The 7,978-nt window shown below is 32.2% G+C and overlaps 1 long non-coding RNA gene and 5 other non-coding genes across 6 annotated transcripts; all 6 read left to right on the top strand.

Annotated features, from left to right (window-relative positions):
• The first annotated feature begins 1,079 nt into the window (after window positions 1-1,079).
• On the top strand, window positions 1,080-1,172 carry LOC145056226 (small nucleolar RNA snoR20a). Its single transcript, XR_013685757.1, has one exon. It is a non-coding gene; the product is annotated as a small nucleolar RNA snoR20a (small nucleolar RNA).
• Window positions 1,173-1,255: 83 nt separating this feature from the next.
• On the top strand, window positions 1,256-1,338 carry LOC145056206 (small nucleolar RNA R38). The gene has a single exon (XR_013685737.1). It is a non-coding gene; the product is annotated as a small nucleolar RNA R38 (small nucleolar RNA).
• A 5,072-nt stretch (window positions 1,339-6,410) lies between these two features.
• On the top strand, window positions 6,411-7,627 carry LOC145052514 (uncharacterized). Its single transcript, XR_013684072.1, has 2 exons — window positions 6,411-6,689; window positions 7,410-7,627. It is a non-coding gene; the product is annotated as an uncharacterized LOC145052514 (long non-coding RNA).
• Window positions 6,659-6,731, top strand: LOC145056224 (small nucleolar RNA snoR64a). Its single transcript, XR_013685755.1, has one exon. It is a non-coding gene; the product is annotated as a small nucleolar RNA snoR64a (small nucleolar RNA).
• Window positions 6,893-6,985, top strand: LOC145056225 (small nucleolar RNA snoR20a). Its single transcript, XR_013685756.1, has one exon. It is a non-coding gene; the product is annotated as a small nucleolar RNA snoR20a (small nucleolar RNA).
• Window positions 7,049-7,130, top strand: LOC145056208 (small nucleolar RNA R38). Its single transcript, XR_013685739.1, has one exon. It is a non-coding gene; the product is annotated as a small nucleolar RNA R38 (small nucleolar RNA).
• Window positions 7,628-7,978: the final 351 nt, after the last annotated feature.

Raw genomic sequence — 7,978 nt, forward strand, 5'->3', positions numbered from 1 at the left:
AATCAATAATTGAAAACTTGTTTAACAAGCAAAGAAACCGAAATACTTATAAGGAGTAGAAAATAAGCTTCATTTCTCAACCGTAACCGTAGAAGATCATCATTGATAATAATAAGATTCATAATCAATTATCTAAATTAAATCTAAAAAACAAATTGCTTATTTTTAGAATAAACATGCTTTGTAGACCCTAAACTATCCCAAATAGTCAAAAAATACCACACATTTTGGTGAAACTATGAGTTTTCTTAATCGACCTATTTTACATGTCGTATACGAATGTCGTCTTATTACGAGCTATTGGATAATTTGGATAGATTTATTGCCGATGTCATCATAATTTTACCAGTATTGGCGTCATCAAATCATACATCAACACTTATATCACTTTGCCTCGTAAAGTTAATTATATAAAACATCATAGAACTATTTATTAAATTGATCATATTTAATTATATTTTCAAATTCTCACAAAATAATCTAAAATTTGCAAATAATGATCGTAAATTCATGAAATTATGTTTTCCGATACGATAAAACTTATAATATCAACTTCAAGATCTTGATTTATTTTAACTGATTCTAATATATTTCTTTTCACAAAGTTAAAGAAAATCTACAAAACTAAAATAAATATTCCTTAACACTATTAATCAGTTATGGATTGGACTTTTGAGTGTAAAATACTTATATAGTTATATTCTAATGGAAGCCCAAAGCTTCACTGGGCTTAGCCGCTTAGGTCAACTACGGCGTGAGCATTGATCAATCTCCAGCACTGCGCAACGCAAATCGGCAAGCTATAAAACGAGCGTTCATAACCCTAAAAATTCATTCCATCTCGCATCTACCCTTTTCAGTCTAAGATAGTCTTCCTTTTTGTTCATATTCCGTTGATCCTCTAATCAACATTTGTTGATTTCTTTACAAACCGTGTTATTTCTCATTTTGTTCTCAGCGATTTTCTTCTTCTTTTTTCTGCTCTCTAATCCGTTTCCGAAACATTCGTTTTGTTTCGTTTTGATATTCAAAATGATGTGCAAAAGCACAATAGAACTATCGATTTTCATTTGTTTATGGCCATTGATGACAGTTTATAATTATGGTTTACTGAAAGCTAGTTTTTACATTAGCTAAATTGTTGAAAATCATGAACTAGGACGGTCTGAGGCTATTTTCATTTTTATTCAATTTTTTTTTATCAAATGCTAAATTTAATTGATTTGATTGAGATATTGATTGTTAAGGGTAAGTGGATTTTGAATGATGAGATCATATATTTACACAGTTATCCCTGTCTGATAACATATTGATGAAAATTTGTGATCTGACAATATACCACTTTTTTTTTTTTTTCCAAATCTTCTGATTCTTGATGTAGATCATCATTTCTATATTCGAAATATGAGCGAGAGTTAGCTTTTTTATTGGTAAATTAGGTTAAGGGGTATACATGTTACACAATACTACAATTAATGAGTAGACATCTGATTCTTTTTGTTAGATGTATATCTTCATTTATGAAGATTGACATTTTTATAAGAGAATCTGATGTCTATTCGTTTGTTGTGGGTATATATGTGTCTGCATTTACAATGTTTTGTTTTTGTTCTTTTGGCATCTTCATAGACATTTCAAAAGTTGGCTGTTGATAAAATTCTTGAGATTGAATTTATGTTTCTTCCATATTTTGTTTTCCTTTACCAGTAGTAGCATGTATAGTCATTGGATGAACATACGCCATTGGCTCATTATCTAACGTGTTTGTATTTAAGAATTACGTGAAGTGGAGTGTAGGTGTGAAGAAGGTTATTTTATTGGAGCTTTAAAAATTTGTAAAAGGACCGTTTCTGGAAGCTGGTGATGTATATTGGTTGAATCTTTAGGTTCTAACATTATAACATTATTCGTTCTTATTTTGTTTAGCTATAGAAGCTCCTTTGTTAGTCACGCTTCTATTTAAAGATTTTGTTTATATCTTGAAGTTTCTAAATTGTATTTTTTGTAATCGTTTCGGTAAGAGTGTTAATGGTTTTTCTGTTTTAATTTTTATGTTGAATGAGGAAAAAGTAAGTTGTAAATAAATCAACCACAATATAGAGCGCATTTGGTTATTTTAGTTATTAACCGACCACGTATTCATCTCCATCTCATTTGGCCGTTGTAATTATTTTTTGTGCGTTTCTTTTGACCAGCCAAGATCATCTACAAAAAAAACATAGCACTCCCAACATATCTATACACTTATTCGGCCATATCACTCTTTTTCATAGAGGTGGATCGATGAGGAAAATAATGGATGTGTCAAAAGCATAAGAAAACTAGATGCCAAAATGAATGTCTTTCCTATACAAGTTTGAGGGTTAAGTGGTTGGCTGTGATATATGTGCTGTGATTAGTGTGATAAAAATCAGTTTAGATGGTTGATTAATCGGAATTGGGTAATGGCTGAGACACCTAATTAAGAGTTGGTTAAAAAACTCGGAATCGATCAAACTAGGTAAAAATCGGCTCCTTTTGGTCAAAATCGGAAAATATAGGAATTGGTCAAGACTGCGAAAAATGAAAAAAGTAGGAAATTTTGATTTCGTTTTTAGACATTATCTTCACTAATTCATGAATTATAAATTATTTTTATTACAGCTTGCCCATTTGGTTCACATTGCTCGATTGGAATCCTTGACAGAGCTAGTGGCATATATGTACACCGTAAGTTTTAGTCATAGTAACAGGAATGTGTTTTTACCAAATAGAATTGTTCCAATTCACAATTGCGATCGACAATTTGGAGTTTGGAACGCCCAATTAGAGATCGGCTGGAAATTGATCGCCAAATGAATGGGATTTCTATGATGATTTCTGTATATTCATCTTATTTTAGAGAAATGTTTGTGCGTGTGTAAACTAGGTGTTAGATTAAGGGGGTGTTTGGATAGGAAAAAAAAAAGATGCTTATTGTTTATTTCCACAAGAAGCTAACTTTGAGTGTTTGGATAAAATCTAGCTTATTAAGCTAAATAAGCTAATTTTAATAAGCATCTTTCCTCATAAATGCTTTAGACCGGAGGGTGTGGGAGAGAAGCTTCCCTCACTTTTTGTGGGCCATACCTTCCTTTCTCTTATTTTTTTTCCCTCGCCTAAAAGCTAAGGAATGGGTGAGAAGCCTTTCCCTCACTTTTTTTTATTTTAAATATATTTCATAAATATATTATACTCATTTTGTAGGGAATTAAAAACCATGAATTTTGATATATTTTTTTAGTAGGTATATAATTTTATAAATATTAAAAAAAAAAAAAAAAACTGACCAATAGCATGAAGGAAGAGAGTGCGGCACCCCCTCCCTCCATCTCTTTCCCTCACCCACGGAGTGGTGTGTAGGAGAGAGGGAAGCTTTCCTCACCCGTTTCCCGCTCCCACTCCGTCCAGCCTTAGTGAACTTCTGTTTCAAAATTGGTAACCAAAATCCCACAAACTTTGTTCTTTTCCGACAATGATTCTCTAAAATCCCATGTAAAATTCTTGGTTTCCTTTCATGTCGCAATTACCCCAAATCCCGAACCCCCATTTGTTGTCTAAACGCATCTGACCAAAAATCCAAAGTGTCTTACGAAATGGAGAAGAATGACAATTGGGTGTTGACTGAATCACACCCAAATGAGAAATACGGCAAAGATTTAGAAATTGTTGTGAAAGCAATTCATGTTGCTTGTTTGTTGTGCCAAAAAGTTCAAGAAATTTTGAACTTAAATGGAAATGGAGATGTTTAAGCCAAAGACAATAATCGATAATCTTGACTCTTAATTTCGCTTTTGATTTTCAAATTCATTATGCTTGGTTGTATGGTGATTTCTTGAAGATTAGTGAAACTGAATTTATACGGGTAACAAGAACAAGTGTGTTCTAATTCTTTATTTCATAGCAGGCGGTGGTAGTAAGTTACCAAATAGCTCTCTTTTCGTACCTTTGGTTATTGGATCTGCTCCATTGAGACACAAGCTTAATATTTTAATCATGGTACTCAGCTACTGTTGCTTGATGATTTTTGTTATATTTCTAAAACTTGCAAGTTCAACTCTTGCCTTTTGTGCACAATAAAGTCAAACAAAAGAGGGATAAAAAAACGGATTTGAACAAAGGCAAAAAGATAACAGGGAGGTTGTTATTGGGCACCAAGTTGAATGAAACAGAAGAATATGACATAAGTGAACGAACAGGGAAGTAAACAATAAGAACAAATATAACTTAGAGGTTAAGTTTTATCGACTGAAAAACTTGTTCTTGAATTAAAATAAAAGACAACGATTACATCAATATTTATACTAAGTTAAAAGGGTGGACTTGACATTGGTTGTCTTAAAACGATGAATGTTGCTCTTCTTACCAAATGGTTATGGCGTCTAAAATATGAATCTAATAGTTTTTAGACTTTGTGTATTACCTCTATGCATCACTTATATAGAATTGATGGAAAACCATTGGCAAAACAGGGGCTTCCGAGTATTTGGTTATCAACTGTTAAAACCAACTTTGGAGTTGGATGAATGGAGCATTTCCATAAACAACTCTTTTTGAAATAAAACTTGGGGCTGGAGATAAAACTCACTTTTGGAAGCATGTATGGTTCAGTAATGAGGTGCTCAAAGATGTTTTCCCAAAGTTGTATTTGATTGAATCTCAAAAAAATTGAAAATTATTGGTAGAATTAATGCCTCATGCTCTACTGGAACTTAGTGCTGGGAAAAGAGACCCACAAAATGGTGAGGAATTAAGGCAATTAACTACCCTAAATAGTTTGGTGGCTAGTGTGCAACTTTCAGAAGTTTCTAACTCTTGGAAGTGGATGGCAAACAAAAGCGATAATTTCAACGTGAGATCGATTTATGCCTTAATGGAGAACATGATAACAAGTGATGATCAATTGAGGTTTTATTGGATTTCATGGGTCCCTATCAAGGCTAATTGCTTCATGTGGCGCATGTTACTAAACTGAATTCCAGTTGCCATGAACCTCATATTGAGAGGGGTAAAATTGTCATCCTCTGCTAGAAATGGCAATGAGGGCGGGGAATATAGGGGATCTTAATCCCCATCCTCATCCATGAATCCTCATTCCAATCCGCATCCATATCGGGGAATATAAATAAACCCCATCCCCACCCCAAATATGGACTGGGGATCCCAACGGGAAATCAAAAATTTCTTTTCCTCTTTTAATATTAAATTTTTTTCGTAAAGAAAACTCTAAATTTCAATTTTTCAAATGTAAGTTTAAAGATTTTCCAAAATATAAAATATCCTTAGATTGCATAAAAAATATAAACAAATATAAACAAATTTTCTAATGACTCAGGCTAACCGGATCAAATTTTATTTATTGTGAATTTACTATAAATATATGTTTTGTATTATTTTTATATATTAATATATATCAGGGGCAGGTCCAGGGTCGAGAATTAGGGCTATCCCCATCCCCATCTCCATTTATTTATTTATTTATTTTTTATTTTTATATTCGGGGATTCCACATCACCGGTCAACTTGGGGATTCCTCAGTCAAAATGGATGCGGATTTCGGGTTTCCCATCGGGTATGAGGCTTTTTGTCATCCTTATCCTCTACTTGCACTTTCTGTTTGAATACAAATGAAGACACATATCATATATATATTTTTTTTCAATTGCTTCTTCTCTTGAGAAGTATGTAGACGGTTCTATAGTTGGTCAAGTTTTTTACCATCTCCACCCATGAATACGCCTGATACGTTATTGTCGTTATCATGCAATGGGCTTAGCAATAATCATAAAAAGATGAAACTGTAGCTGATATATTCTATCATTTGGATAATTTGGAAGACACGAAATCCCTCATCTTTAAGAAGAAAAAATATTCTCCTATGAGGACGACAAATGAAATTCAACTTATATCTTTTAATCGGTTCAAGCATCACACCAATCTTAATAGTCTCAATTGGAATGTATGGTGTCGTTCTCCTCTAAGTGTCTTCAATGTTTGTATTAATATTTTGTAGTTTGCTCTAACCTTGCTAGTTGCACAGCCTTTTATTTAATATTATACGTCGTTTAAATAAAATAAAATAAAAAAACAATGCAATTTCATTGTAATAGAAAAGAGAAAAAAAGTTAAATAAAAAACTTAAAAACAAAACCAAAACGGGGTGGTGACTCTTATTTTTCTTTTTACCATAATTAAAAATCCCGCATATATTAATATTTAAAAACTTTTGTATCGGAAACCTAACACATGTCGAGACTGATACCAAATGGCCCAATGTTTGAATGGGCTTCGGTCAACTATCCATGATTAGCTTCAATCTTGTCCGTTGGATCAAATTCTCCACCCACATATTGTCAATACAAAAAAGGAGCATCAAACCCTTCGCGAACAAATCTCGCCCTATAAAACGACTACTCATCTCACTCACCATCACAACCTGTAAAACCCTAATCTATTGGCGCCGTCTTCACCTTCCTTAGTTCGATCAAGCCATTGATTTTTGCCTTTTTGTTCTCCAACTTCCTCTTTCTTATTTATTCTCTACTTTGAAACTCTCATGTCGTTTTGATTTTTTTGCTCTCTTTTATATTCTTCAGCTTTATTTTCAATGGGAATTCGAAGATATACAGGCCAAATGATGTGATTTTATCGAGTTGAATACCTGCATTCATGTGGGTATCTTGATTCTTACTCTGAATAGGAAGATCTGATGCCTTTTTTTTTCTTATAATTTCCCAACATTTTTTAATTTATATATTTTGCCCTTACGATACTCTCAATTTTTTTCACGAATCTGTTTTCCTTTTTTTTATTCTAAATTTCAGATATTGAGACATAATTATAGTCAAAAAATATATTTTTATCCAATTTGTTGGCCAGTGATGATAGTTTTTATTAATGGTTGACTGAAATGCATGTTTTATACTTGCAAAATTGTTGAAAATCATGAACTAGGACGGTCTGAGGCTATTATGATTTCTTTTTGAAAGATGAGTTTTTGAATTTGATGATTTATAAGTTTTTACATGTGGGATGTGCATGAAGATATCATTTTTTTACACAGTTATCCCTGTCTGATTAACCTTGATGTGTACATGTGATCTGATTCATACCCATGTGTTAGCTTCTATGAGTATTTTATTATTACCTTTGTAGTTCAGGATGCTATTACAAATGATACCTTGTTAATACTATACCAAAGGAGTATACATCGGATTTTTTGTTGATGTTCTTTGTCAAGAATTATATCCAAAGAATTCGGTGTATACCCTTTGGCATAATATTTGTTGGTATACATATCCTTTGCATTGAGGGAAAGAAGAACAATAATGATATGATTATCTAAATGGTATATATTGTATGCTACAAATAATTTTGTGTATTTATTGCAGAACAGTTTTGTTGATTGGATTCTTGATTCTGATGAAGTTTGAATCTTTTGGCTTCTTTAGGAGTTGTGATAGATGTAAATGTTGTAATAATATAAATTTTCTTCAGTTATGTTATAGTAATGTGCTAATACTTTAGTTATGTTATAGTAATGTTTTAATACTAGGAGTGTTGTTTTAATGTCATAATATAAAGCTCGATTAGCTATATTTTCATTTGAGTATCATCATTCATCGTATTTGCTTAGCTTGTGATGCAATGTTAAAACTTTGTGAAACCTTTAGTTGTCGTTTTGTTATTACTTGTGCAACACAACTGGTATTTTTGTTTTCTTTTCATGTTTACAGCCACTTTAAGACCAATCCAACCTTCCTTTATAATATTCTTTTTTCCTGCCGTTATGATAACTTCGTCAGTAGCTCCGAATAAAAATACCCCTTAATATCGAGTTTTTATATAAGGAGCTAACATGAAAGTCTTTTAATAAATAATCTTCATAATAGTTACTTAGGTTCTGATAATTTTTTATTAACAATCTGATGTGAATGGTTATTTTTTATGTTTTGATGTA

Source organism: Lactuca serriola, chromosome 5 (assembly GCF_051521515.1).
Source record: "Lactuca serriola cultivar US96UC23 chromosome 5, Lser_US96UC23_V15, whole genome shotgun sequence".
Taxonomy (NCBI): Eukaryota; Viridiplantae; Streptophyta; class Magnoliopsida; order Asterales; family Asteraceae; genus Lactuca; species Lactuca serriola.